Source organism: Crinia signifera, chromosome 5 (assembly GCF_055691185.1).
Source record: "Crinia signifera chromosome 5, ASM5569118v1, whole genome shotgun sequence".
Lineage (NCBI taxonomy): Eukaryota > Metazoa > Chordata > Amphibia > Anura > Myobatrachidae > Crinia > Crinia signifera.
The window spans coordinates 263,147,385-263,161,263 of NC_139221.1; the positions used below are offsets into that span (position 1 = coordinate 263,147,385).

General features: G+C 46.7%; 1 protein-coding gene across 1 annotated transcript in view; it reads right to left on the reverse strand.

The window, feature by feature from the left end:
* The window catches only part of JAZF1 (JAZF zinc finger 1), a 307,932-nt gene that overhangs the window by 231,004 nt on the left and 63,049 nt on the right, over window positions 1–13,879 (reverse strand). The gene's annotated exons all lie outside the window — the stretch shown is intronic.

Sequence of the window (13,879 nt, forward strand, 5' to 3'; positions counted from 1 at the left end):
CTCATTAGCCCATGTTGTAGCTGAGGACCAGGGCTTTCCAACGAGCCCAGCCCCGTGTCTCTAGCCCCCTGGGAACCGGAGATACGGCCAGGCAAAGCTGGAACGTTTTCCCTATAGGATAACATGGGACACGCTAATTCCGACCCCCACCCAGTTCAACGGCTGCCAATTCCCCCTTCGGCATCACTGAAGCTCGAGGTTAATTTCAGTCAAACCCAAATCGCTGGGCCTTCAATCTGAAACCAGGCTGGATTCATATGGGTTAATTGGTTCCAGGGATATTGAGGTAAACCCGTTTTTTTTTTTCATTTCTCTTTCAATGGTCCTGGTGACACAGCTCAACACTGGGATGTAGGAGGGTCCGAAGGAGCCAGGCACCTATCCTAAAGTTTTAGAGGGTAGGCTCCTCCCCTACTGCATCCCTGGACTCTTCAGTTCGTGTTAGGTGCCCACTGGAGTGGGTGCTATTCTAAAGGGCTGCAGGAGCAGCCGAAGAATTAGAGTAGTTAGGGGATTTTTATTGTTTTATTAACTTTCACCCTAGCTAGGTAGGCACAGTGTGAGGATTCTCATAGTGAATCCTCACACTGCTAGCGCAGCAGGAGCTGACAGAAGCGCGTCCTGTCAGCTCACTGTGCACAGGGGAGACACTGTCTGGTCTCCCTGTGCAGCGCTTATAGCCTTTTCTAAGAGGCTGCCTGGGCTCCGGAGTACCCTGAAACCGGCTCCACATTTAGGTGGGGATCATGGGGGACAGGCGCTCCGTGATGGCGGCGGCCATTTTACGCGGAGCTTACACGCTGAGCTCCTAGATGAGAGGACAGCAGCGTTGTGACAGGCATGTTCCAAGTGATCCCCAGTTGAGGGGGAGACACTGGAACTAGGAAATCCTACCCAAGGAGCGGCTGGCTGGGGGTGGTTGGCGCCAAAAGGTCACGGACCCCGCAGCAGCAGGGACCTGTGGTCTCTTCCTTCACTCTGACTTTGGCGCCTTTCAGAACGCTTGCAGCGGAGCTGAGCTGGCTTACTGATCCTGGCAGAGTGACTTGGATTTCCTGGGCATCGCTTCCCCGCAGTTGAAACCAACAGACAGATAAGTGACTGGGTGCATTGCCTCTGTATAAACGCTTGTACATTGTTTGCACTGTGTATACTGATAGATATACATTTATCACTTGCATCATGTCTGAGCATCAGGCTGTGGTTTTGGGGGAGGGAGCCCTTAGTGCACTGAGCGCGTGCAATGTTTGCACACAAAAGTTTGTCCCTGAGCAGATGGCCAAGGGGGGCTTATGTATTACTTGCGCTGATGTGAGACCCATGGGCAGTGAATCCCATAGGGCAGAGCAGATGGAACCTGCGTGGGCCAGGGCCCTAGGCAGGTCAGTTAACGCTTTGGTGCAGCTTTTGGACAGGCAGAGTGATGGGCTGGTAGAATCACAGAGACCTATGCCATCATCTCAGCAGTCGTCTGGCTCCTTGCCTCTTACCCAGGCAGATCCTGCGCTGATTCAGGTGATGCAGGATACTGCTAAAGGGATCAACAGGTTCAGTGAAATGCTGGACAAAATGGATGATGTGGCAGGGACCCCTAGAAGGTCTTATGCTTTAACTACTGTGGTAGATGAAGAGGAAGGAGAGTATACTGACATCCCCTGGGATCAGGGTGATGATTTGGAAGAGAACTCTGCTGCTGGTATAGAGGATCTCATTGTAGCTGTGAAGCAGGCTTTAAAGCTGTCTGTGGAGGATAAGACTCCTGTTAAAGGTGTTTTTAAGCGACAGCGGAAGGAGGCTGTTACTTTTCCTTCAGATGAGGGGTTACAGGAATTGTTAGAAGGGGCTTGGAAAACTCCTGATAAGAGGCTTCAGATGCCTAAGCGATTCCTTAGTCTGTACCCCATGCCAGAGTCTCATGCGGAGCTCTGGGAAAAGGTCCCAGTTGTGGACGCTTCAGTGGCACGTTTGTCCAAGGCTACTGTATTGCCAGTACAGGGCGGTGCAGCTTTTAAAGATTCTGTGGATAAAAAGCTGGAGGGAAACCTCAAAGCTATCTTTGAAGGGGTGGGGTTTACCTTACGGCCCCTTATTGCTTCAGCCTGGGTCTCTAAGGCCATGATAGAGTGGGCTGGTGAATTATGCACCATGCTGCAGGCTGACCCTGGAGCATTACTGCTTGCAGAAAAGATTAAGGCAGCGGCAGAATATGCAGTGGAAGCAGAGGAGGAAGCTATTAAAATGGCAACCAGAGTGTCCACAGTCTCCATTAATGCCAGGAGAGTGCTTTGGCTTAAAGCCTGGGAAGCAGACAATGAGTCCAAGAAGGCTCTGGAAACATTAGCCTTCAAAGGAAAGGTACTCTTTGGTACCGAACTAGAGGAGATTATAAAACAGGCCACGGGCGGCAAAAGTACATTCCTGCCGGCCTCCTCAGCAAAGCAGACGTCCAGATTTTCTGCTTTTAAGCCGTCCTTTCGGCCCTCCCCTAGAGGTGGTGCGTCCTTTCGAGGACAGTCTTTCAGGGGAAGGTTTCAGTCCTCTAGAGGCAAGACACAAAAGTCAAAATTTGGCTCTTTTCACAAAAAGCCTGCCACAAAAGGAGAGGATAAACCCTCTGCATGACTGTCAGGGGCTTCGCCCGACAGTGACAAAAGTGGGGGGGCGTCTCACACTCTTCAGGGACGCTTGGGCTTCTCTAGACCAGGATGCCTGGGTGTTAGATATTATAACACAGGGTTACAAAATCCCTTGCAGAGGGCCGCCTCCGAAGAGGTTCATCCCCACATCCTTACCAAAGGAGGCACGGCTTCGTACAGCTCTTGTGAGAGCAGCTCACTCCCTTTTGAAAAAAGGGGTGGTTACACCAGTCCTCAGGGCAGAGTGGAAGAAAGGCTTTTATTCCACGCTGTTCCTGGTGCCAAAACCAGACGGGTCTTTCAGACCAATACTAAATTTGAAATCCCTAAATGTTCATTTATGGGTAGACCATTTCAAAATGGAGTCCCTACGGTCAGTACTCCTGAGTCTGGACCAGGGAGAATTTTTGGCGTCCATGGATGTCCAGGACGCATATTTACACGTTCCTATACACCCGGAGCATCAGACCTTGTTGAGGTTTGCCATAGGAGACCTGCATTTACAATTCCGGGCGTTACCCTTTGGGCTAGCAACCGCGCCAAGGGTATTCACAAAGATAATGTCAGTAATGGCGGCGTTGCTGAGGCTCAGGGGAATCACAGTAATACCCTATTTGGACGATCTCCTGTTCAAAGCAGAGTCAGCAGCCATGCTGCAGAGTCACTTGGCAGAGGCCATCAGTTTTTTGCAGGCTCACGGCTGGATTTTAAATTTGCAAAAATCTCAGTTGGTACCGTCACAAAGGCTCCAATTCTTGGGAGTCATACTGGACACCCATCTCCATCGGGTATTCCTCCCGGAGGTAAAGGCCAGGGATCTGGTCACCCTAGTCCAGGAGATTCTCAGGGCTCAGAGCATTTCAGTATGGAGGTGCCTCAAGCTCCTGGGGAAGATGGTGGCGTCATTCGAGACGCTTCAATTTGCCAGGTTCCACTCTCGGGGGTTCCAATGGAACATTTTGTCAGCCTGGTCAGGAAACACTTTGACAATGAAATCCGAGATGATAGTGCTGTCTTCGGACACCCGAGAATCCTTGAAATGGTGGACAGAAGTAGATTCCCTTCAGTGGGGTCGGTCATTACAGACCTGGGACTGGTTGATAGTAACTACCGACGCCAGTCTCAGGGGCTGGGGGGCAATAGTCCTGGATCTCAGGCTTCAGGGCCTGTGGACGGCAGAGGAATCAGCGTTACCAATCAACATCTTGGAGCTGAGAGCTGTCTGGAAAGTGATTTCCTTGGCTGGAGACAGGTTACAGAACCTCCCTTTGAGGATTCAGACCGACAATGCCACAGCTGTGGCGTATCTGAATCACCAGGGAGGTACACGCAGCAGATTGGCCATGTGGGAGGTGTCCAGAATCTTCCTATGGGCGGAACAGAATGTTCCAGCTGTATCGGCTATATTCATCCCAGGAATAGAGAATATAGAAGCCGACTTCCTGAGCAGGGAGGAGCTCAAGGAAGGGGAATGGAGCTTACACCCTCAGGTGTTTCACCAAATCACTTCGATGTGGGGAACTCCGGATGTGGACCTGATGGCATCCAGGATCAACTGTCAAGTGCCCAGGTTCTATGCCAGAACAAGGGATCCACTAGCGGAGGCAGTGGATGCCATGACTATTCACTGGCAGGGAGATCTCCTTTACGCATTCCCACCAGTACCAATGTTACCGAGACTTCTGAAGAAAATACAGGGGCAGAAGGTTCCAGTGATCTTAGTGGCCCCAGATTGGCCAAGGAGGTCCTGGTACTCGAGGCTTCAGAGGTTGTCTGTGGACTCATGGCGTCTACCTCTGAGACCAGACCTTCTAAGACAAGGCCCATTCAATCACCTGGATTCAGATCGATTGATTTTGACGGCCTGGCTATTGAAACCACCATTTTGAAAAGAAAAGGGTTTTCTGAGGCAGTAGTACAGACGATGATAAAAGCCAGAAAAGCTGTATCTTCGGCAAATTATTATAGAGTCTGGAAGACTTACATTCGATGGTGTGAGAGAAGAAAGGCTCATACTTCTCATTTTAAGCTATCAAGAATAATGGAATTCTTACAAGATGGTTTTTCATCGGGCCTAAGCCTTCAGTCACTGAAGGTGCAGATTTCGGCCTTGTCCATCTATTTCCAGAAAAAGATAGCCATTTTGCCGGAAATTCAAACCTTTTTACAAGGAGTATCCAGGTTGAAACCTCCATACAAGCAACCAGTAGCACCTTGGGATCTATCACTGGTTTTGGAATGCCTTCAAAAGGCACCTTTTGAACCTTTAAGGTCGGCTGACTTTAAGTTTCTCACGTGGAAGCTAGTGTTTTTGTTAGCAGTAGCATCTGCTAAAAGAGTTTCAGAATTGGGAGCTTTGTCATGTAAATCTCCCTTCTTAATTTTTCATGATGACAGGGCTGTTTTAAGAACAGTGCCTCAGTTTTTACCGAAGGTGGTATCTACCTTCCATTTAAATCAGGAGATAGTTCTACCTGTGTTTCAACCCCCAGAGGGTTCTAAGAAAAGGGACAAGTTGAGAACTTTGGATGTTGTGCGTGCCTTACGCATATATGTGGACAGAGTGAAGAGTGTCAGGAAGACTGACACATTGTTGGTATTGTATGACGTACACAAAATTGGTTGGCCTGCATCTAAGCAGACTATTGCTAGGTGGTTGCGGTCTGTGATAGCCTTTGCATACACCAAAGTGGGTAGACCAGTACCGGCCAAAATAAATGCGCATACCACCAGGTCAGTTGCCACCTCTTGGGCGGTTCGACATGGGGCCACAGCTGAGCAGGTTTGCAGAGCTGCCACTTGGTCATCTGTTCACACATTTGCCAAATTCTATAGATTCCATGAGTTCGCGTCGGAGGACGCATCATTCGGGCGAGCAGTGCTGAGAGCTGCAGACCTGAGCGTACCCTCCCAAAGGACCGGCTCTGGAACGTCCCAGTGTTGAGCTGTGTCACCAGGACCATTGAAAGAGAAAAAGGGATTTTTGTAAGAACTTACCGTTCGAATCCCTTTCTCTGATATGGTCCTGGTGACACAGCGATCCCTCCCTTACGCTCAGTAAGTATGCCAGAAGTTTCATGATGTTCATGTTAAAATGGTTAAAAGTTAACAGTTTTCTGTTATAAAATGTGCATATAATATGTGCAGGCGTTTGTACTGAGTTAATGTATTCCAGTGGCTTTGAAAGATTGAACTGAAGAGTCCAGGGATGCAGTAGGGGAGGAGCCTACCCTCTAAAACTTTAGGATAGGTGCCTGGCTCCTTCGGACCCTCCTACATCCCAGTGTTGAGCTGTGTCACCAGGACCATATCAGAGAAAGGGATTCGAACGGTAAGTTCTTACAAAAATCCCTTTTTCTTAAATGTCATTTCATGGCTGTTTATGTTCTTTGAGGGCAGATTTCTCTGGAACCAAACAGCCCAGTTTCACGGTACCAAAATCATTCGAAGCCAACTCAAAAGTTCTTCAATATGATACTGGTCTCATGTAAATGGGTCATTTGGTTCCGAAGATATAGCTGGTTGGTTAAAGGGGGGTAGTGAGAGGGGAGTGGTTGTCTCTCCCCCTCGCACCAGAAAATGCAGGGACTAGGCTGGTGTATAAGGGGTCAGCGTGGGAATGTCCCTGCATGATCCTGGGACCATATTCCCGGGTAAATCCCTGCATTTTCTGTTGTGAAAGGGGTATTATTTCAAACAGCCGTGACCTGCAGTGCTCTGAATACAGCCGGGCAGCCCCCTGCTCTCTGCCCAACTGTCAATGACTGTCACCCCTGCAGCTTCACGCACAACAACAGCGTGCACAATATTTAAAATGTCCTCTCGGCTAGAGGGGACACCAGGAGGGGAGTGGGAGCATGCTCTGCGCTGCGCTCTGCTCCTCTCCCCATAGAAGCAGCTGCACCGCTCTCCATCTCTCCCTGCAGCAGCAGTGAAGGCTCATATAAAAATTTACAGTAAGTGGCACTTTTGGGGGCATTGCTTAAGGGACGCTACAAGTGGCATTATGTGGGGGCATTACGCATAATGTGTGGCTTAATGTGTAAGGGGCATTACGGTGTGCAGCATCATGTGTAAGCGGCATTATGTGTGCAGCTTCATGTGTAAGGGACATTATGTGTGCAGCATCATGTGTAATGGGTACTATTGTGCGCGGCATCATGTGTAATGGGTACTATGGTGTGCTTCATCATGTATAATGGGTACTATGGTGTGCGGCATCATGTGTAATGGGTACTATGGTGTGCGGCATCATGTGTAATGGGTACTATAATGCCATCAAGCAAGAACCCCCGGTACTTCTTTACTTTCACGGCGCCAGCATGGCGCCGCGCTACTTCCGGGTTACGCTCGCCACAAACTAAGTAAAATAAATGAAGTTAACGCCATGCCAACATGGATAGTTCATACCTCCACTATCCATGTTGGCATGGAGTTGATTTTAATTAGCGTGGCGAGCGTAGCGAGCCACCGAGCCCGCAGCGTGGGCGAGCGAAGCGAGCCCCGCAAGGGGACTCTGACGCGCGGCGCCATGCTGGCGCCGTGAAAGTAAAGAAGTACCGAACCCCCTAGCAATGAGCACGTAGGTAAGCAGCACTTATGTGGCAAATATGTAATGGGCATTACGTTTTGTTATATAGTATGTAATGGGCATCATGATGTGTGGCACAATGTGTAATGGGCATTATGGTGTGTGGCCTTATGTGTAATTGGCATTACAGCGTGTGGCTTTATGTGTAATGGGTATTACGGAGTTTGCTAAAATGTGTAATGGGCATTACTGTGTATGGCAGGGCTGGGCAACAGTGGCCCTCCAGCTGTTGATGAACTACACATCCCAGGATGCTTTGCATTAGTTTTACTATGTGGCCATGCTGAAACTGATGCAAGGCATGCTGGGATGTGTAGTTCATCAACATCTGGAGGGCCGCTATTGCCCAGCCCTGGTGTATGGTCTAAAGTGTAATACCACACCCCTTTTTGTGATGCCACGCCTCCTTCCCATGAGGCCACGCCCCTTTTTGGCACGCGGCTACGCCGCGCAAAGGTCCCCCTGCTGTTATATCTAGATCTGGGACCACCCATTACCATAATTCTAGATTCGCCTATGGGAGCTACTGCCATCTATCTCTAATAGGATTAAGTGAGTAATTGGATTACTCTGCTAATCCCCTACTCCATTGTTCTATGTATTGTATTGCAGCTGAGAACAATAGGATAGCCATGGTGAGCCATGTTGGGCCATGGCCTAAGGAAGATAGATGAGAGTGCCAGGTGCGGATCTTTGTATCCCGGTGTCCTCCGAACACTTTCGTATAGATGGGAGATAAATCAAACAGCGGCACTCCGAGGATGATTTTCAAAGCAGTTATATTAAAATGGACACCAACAGGTAGTTCCAAAGTTTCAGGACTCGTAGGCCCCTTTGTCAAGGTGCTAGTGTATCAAACAAATAAAACAAGTGCTCACCCTATATCTAGGAGTTTCATGACAAAGGGGCCTACGAGTCCCGAAACGTTGGAAATACCTGTTGATGTCCATATAACTGCTTTGAAAATCATCCTCGGAGTGCCGCTGTTTGATTTATTTCCCATATTAATGAATTAATATTAGATGACCAATCAATAAAGCAAATAAAATAAATATTAAAACAGGGTAAGTGTATAAACCCCCCAGAGAGGGATATATATATATATATATAAAACACAGGATGCCAAGCACTGCCTCCGTTAATGTTGCTGTGTGGGTGCCCGCACTGCTGGGTATCGTATAGAAAGTCGTGGTGTGCAGCACTCCAGCCAGAGTCTTCTGAGTATCAAAATAGCTTTATTAGAAACAACAACGTTTCAATATCCAATCGATATTGTCATCAGGTTAAAATACACCAAGTAACATTCACCTTAAATAGACAGTGAAATCCACATCAGCTGGAGGCGTGTGCACGAGACTCGCGCCAAATGTGTCAATGGACAGCATCGGCGTTTGCCTCCGACACACCCCCAGTGGCGCAGATTGTATGACATCACCAAATACCATGGAAACCGCAAAACATAACATAAATGTCATGAAAACTAAATAAAAAAGTCACACAACAAATTAAATAAATAGAAATACATTTAAGGCAACAAGCAAGTAAGCATATGGTCGACATCAGGAGCTTGTTGACTCAAAACGACACAATGTCGATAAAAAACACAAAATTTATATATAAAAAACAATAATAAATGAAAAAAATAATAATTATACCAGACACCAGAAGAAAATGGGAGAATCCAATATAAGAGAATATGATCAAAGTATATTAAATAAAGTAGCATGTAAAAAAAGTTAAACCATGTTGTAATCGAACTGTGATGAAGGGTGTCAATTAAGGAGTGATGTAATGCCAGACTGCTCATTGAGCCCATTTGGAGTAAGGGTACCCAACCTTGCAATTCAGCGTGCCTCACATTTCAATAACATGAGTTTTCTATTACCACCCCTAATAGGCACAGGTATGTGGTCTATCATGCGATATCTAATCGTGGCCAACCCATGTCTTGCCATCATAAAGTGCCGCGCCACTGGCTGATCACTCTGGACGGTCACTAAGGCTCCCTTAATGGCAGATCTATGGGCGGCCATCCTATCTTTGAAAGGTCTTTCAGTCATGCCAATGTACGACAGTCCACACGGACAGATAATCTGATAAACAGTGTAGCAAGAGTTACATGATAGAGTATGTCTAATGGATAGACTCTTTCCTGTGCGTGGATGATTAAAGGTGGCTCCTGTTAACATAAATTTGCAAGATGTACAAGTGCACCTAACACAGCCCAATCTTCTCCCTATAGGTTGATTGGTGAGAGGTGCGGCATTAGATTTAACTAGAAAATTGCCCAAATTTTTAGATCTTTTGAAACTTGGCAATAACCTTGTATTACCCAATCCTAGATCTGCATCAGATTGGATGACGGGCCAGTTTTTGCGGGCAATTTTCACAATCTCAGGACTCAGCTGTGTGTAGGTGGTAACCCACGGTAAGATTTCAGGTTTAGTGTCAGTATGATTGTCAGGAGACAATATGGTGGTATGATCCACAGTCCTTCAATGCTTCCATACAGACATTTAATAGGATGCTCAACTCAGAAGTACAGACGGTGGCCAAATCCCCCAGAATGCATTTCAACAACTTGAATAGAACTGATCGGGACATCATTAAAAACCCGTCCTCGAATAACTCTTTAGTTTTTCAAGGTGCTGACAAGGGTGGTGCCCTTGTCATCCAAGATATGGACAAATATCATTTGCAGGTGATGGTTCATCTGGATGATCAAAGGACTTATGTCATGTTGTCGGGGGATCCGACTGCTACCTTCTCTAATGAATTACGTGAGTTATTGCATAATGCTGTTTCTCGTGATGTTATTTCTATTGAATTAATGAATGCCTTAATTCCAAGTTATCCGATTGTGCCACTTTTCTATTGTCTACCAAAGGTACACAAATGTCTGATTGATCCCCCTGGAAGACCCATTGTGGCGGCACGGGGTTCTTTAATGCAGCATGTTTCAGTATTTTTAGATTGTCTTTTTAACCGTGTATACGGGGACACCCGAGGTATCTTTTGGATACCAATACACTGTTGAAAAAACTTATTGATTTAGGACGAGTTGATGTTTTCCATCGATGTTTCTGCCCTTTATACTGTACTTCCATCCCCCATGAATTGGGGCCAGCAGCATTAAGACACTTTCTGACTGACAACTCATACTATAAAGGCCCTGACACTTCCCTCATCCTGGAATTGATGCAGCTGGTATTAGAGAAAAACTTTTTTCTTTACAATAACAATTTTTTTTTACAGAAAATTGGAGTTGCGATGGGGGCGATGGAAACGCTCAATCATTTGATCCATCTGATGATCTGCCAGTTGTGGATCTGATACAATCCGCTTCCTCTTAGCCTATAGGTAGAAGGTGTAAAATCCACAGCCACCAATAACCATGCTTTGCTATAAGAGCTGCAGTCCTGCAAATGGTTCTCTAAATGAACTAGTAATACAGTTGCTGTGAAGAGACCTTTATCTCCAGCGTTACATACTGTAAACCGCACTGTGATCAAGACAAGTTCCCCCTGCAGACTGGGTTGCTGCTGTCAGTCTAATCATCTTTCCAGTAGAAAAACCATAAGTAGGGAGTGGGATGCAGCACTTGGGTGGGCCTGCGGCATATTATTACTTATATCTGAGAGTGAACTTGAGCCTCCCAGTTAATCATGACAGATGGGCCAAAGTTGCTTTGGATGGGGGGTGGGGTACTTTTCCTTTAAGAAGAACTTGTTATTATTCCAGAACTTTCATTACCTGTCTAGCTCCACATAAAGTATGGGCGTATCTATGCTTAATTACAGTGCATCCGAAAAGAATTCACAGCACTTCACTATCTCCACGTTATGTTACAGCTTTATTCCAACATTGCATGAATTAATTTTTTCTCTCAAAATTCTACACAAAATACCCCATAATGACAACAGGAAAAAAGGTTTTGGGAGATTTTTGCATATTTATAATAAATGGAAAAAAACGAAGAAATCACATGTGCCTAAGTATCCACAGCCTTTGCTCAATACTTTGTTGATGCACCTTCGGAAACAGTGTTTTTCATCCAGGATGTCTCTGAACATTGCTGCATTCATCTTTCCCTCTATCCTGACTAGTCTCCCAGTTCCTGCCACTGAAAAACATCCCATCAGCATAACACTGCCACCACCATGCTTCACTGGGGTGTGGTATGACACACCGACAGTCGGGATTCCGACAGTCATTTCTCCGACGTCGGAATCCTGACTGCACAGCGGGGGGAGCGCAATGAAGCCCCTTGCGGGCTCGCTGCGCTCGCCACGCTGCGCTGGCCACGCTGCGCTCGCCACGCTGCGGGCACGGTGGCGAGCTGAGCTCGCCACCTATTTTATTCTCCCTCTATGGGGGTCGTGGACCCCCACGAGGGAGCAGTCGAGATTCCGACGTCGGAGTAATGACTGTCGGAATCCCGACTGTCGGGGAGCCGTCCGGCACCAGCTTCACTATAGGGATGGTATTGGCTTGGTAATAATGGGTGCTTGGTTTCCTCCAAACATGATGCCTGCCATTCACGTTAAAGAGTTCAAACTTTGTCTCATCAGTCCAGAGAATTTTGTTTCTCATATTTCGAAAGACCTTCAGGCATATTTAGGCAAACTCCAGGTGGGCTGCCATGTGCTTTTTTTAATAAGAAGTGGTTCCATCTGGCCACTCTACCATACAGGCTTGATTGGTGGATTGCCGCAGAGATGGTTATCCTTCTAGAAGGATCTCCTCTCTCCAGAGAGGAATGCTGTAGGTCTGACAGAGGTATCATCAGGTTCTTGGTCCCTTAACTGACTAGTGCCCTTCTCCCCTGAATGCTCAGTTTAGATGTTCGGCCAGCTTTAGGAAGAGTCCTGGAGGTTCCAAACTTCTTCCATTTACAGATGATGGAGGCCAATTTGCTTCCCCAGGTCTACAGACAATTCCTTTGACTTCATGCTTGGCGTTTGTGCTTTGACATGAATCGTCAAGTGTGGGACCTTATTTAGACAGGTGTGTACCTTTCCAAATCATGTCCAATCAACAGAATTTACCACAGGTGGATTCTAATTAAGCTGTAGGAACATCTCAAGAATGATCATTGAAAACCATCAGGATGCACCTAAGCTCAATTGTGAGCTTTATGACAAAGTCTGTGAATATATAGGTATATATGATTTATTCGTTTTTTTATTTTAATTTGGAAAAAGTGAAGCCCTGTGAATACTTTCCGGATGCACTGAAAACAGTACCAACACTACATTTTGGGAGATTTTACAAGTATTGATACTAACATTGCTGCCTGCATTACTGGATTTTAGAAGTGGATTAAAAATTCAACTGTATATAGAGAGAAAGCATATAGGTCAACAAAGTCAAATGTTGACAGGTAAACGGTCAATATCGGACTTATGTTAACAGGGTCAAAAGGCCAACATGCAAATGGTCTACACATAAAAGGTCAACACTTTTTAAAAATGGTATTTTAATCGTAACCTTCCCGTGGTACCTAACTCTAAAGCTGTGTACACACAGGGGCGATAGGGGCTGAAATCGCTGGAAATATGGTCGCTGGCAACCATATTGCCAGTGATGGGAGTGTGCCCCAGCGATAAATCGCCGGGTGCATGCTCCTGTTTTTAGCCCTGTTCTAGTCGCTGGTCGCAGGAGCTTGCACCGCCGGCAGAGGTTCCCTTTCATCAGCGACCATCTCTGGTCGCTGATGAAAAGGAGAAACTCAACCATATATTGCTAGCATAACTGTAATTTCTGCAGCCTAACCATAACTCTCCTCCAAATGCCTAACTCTAATCCCAATCCTTAAGAAAGTGCCTATCCATCCCTTATAGCAGTCTAACTCTAATCCTAATCCTCACACCATGATTGCCTACTTTTTTCTCCTCTCCGGGAGAAGCCCAGGGAGCTGAACATCATCAAGCCCTGTTTCCTTTAATGCAAATGCCACGATTCAAGGGTATACAAGGAGAGTACGGACTAAAATGCTGTGAAATGCCAACTTTAGCCCAGCCCCCTCCCCAAAGATCCCCAAATTGCTGGTATTTGGCAGCCGGAGGGAGGGGGATGCAGGAGGTACAGGGCCACGTGGGCAGCTTGCCCACCTTTCCAGAGTAGAGGGGGGTGGTAGGGCCACCCGATTATTGGGAACCTCCAGGCTGTTATGGTAGGGTTGACAAGTTTGCCTCAGTCTAACCGTAAAAGTAATGTGTTGAGTTTTATCTGTGACGACTACCGGTGGCTGCAGCGCTAACTACACAGTGCCGTGTGTGTGTATAGGGGGGGGAAGGGGGGTGATGTCACTTAACATATATAAACATATATGTTAAGATGTATGTAACACAAGTACCGGCTGCAGGTCTCTGGGAATTTGCAGTGCTGTCAATAACAGGTGCGGAGAAGCACCCTTCACTCAGCATTTGGTATCACTCTCCTTCTCAGCCCGTCCCCAGTCAGCAGATATATTACATACATCTTACATGTTGTTTGTGCTGTAGCTGCCACTGTTGCTGAACATTTACATATCAGCCCATTGACCCTGTTTACATTATTACGTACAGCTGAATAAAGACGTGCGTCCATCGAGTTCAACCATAAAGTATTACATGTATGTTTACATGTGTTAACCTACAGACAAAAGACA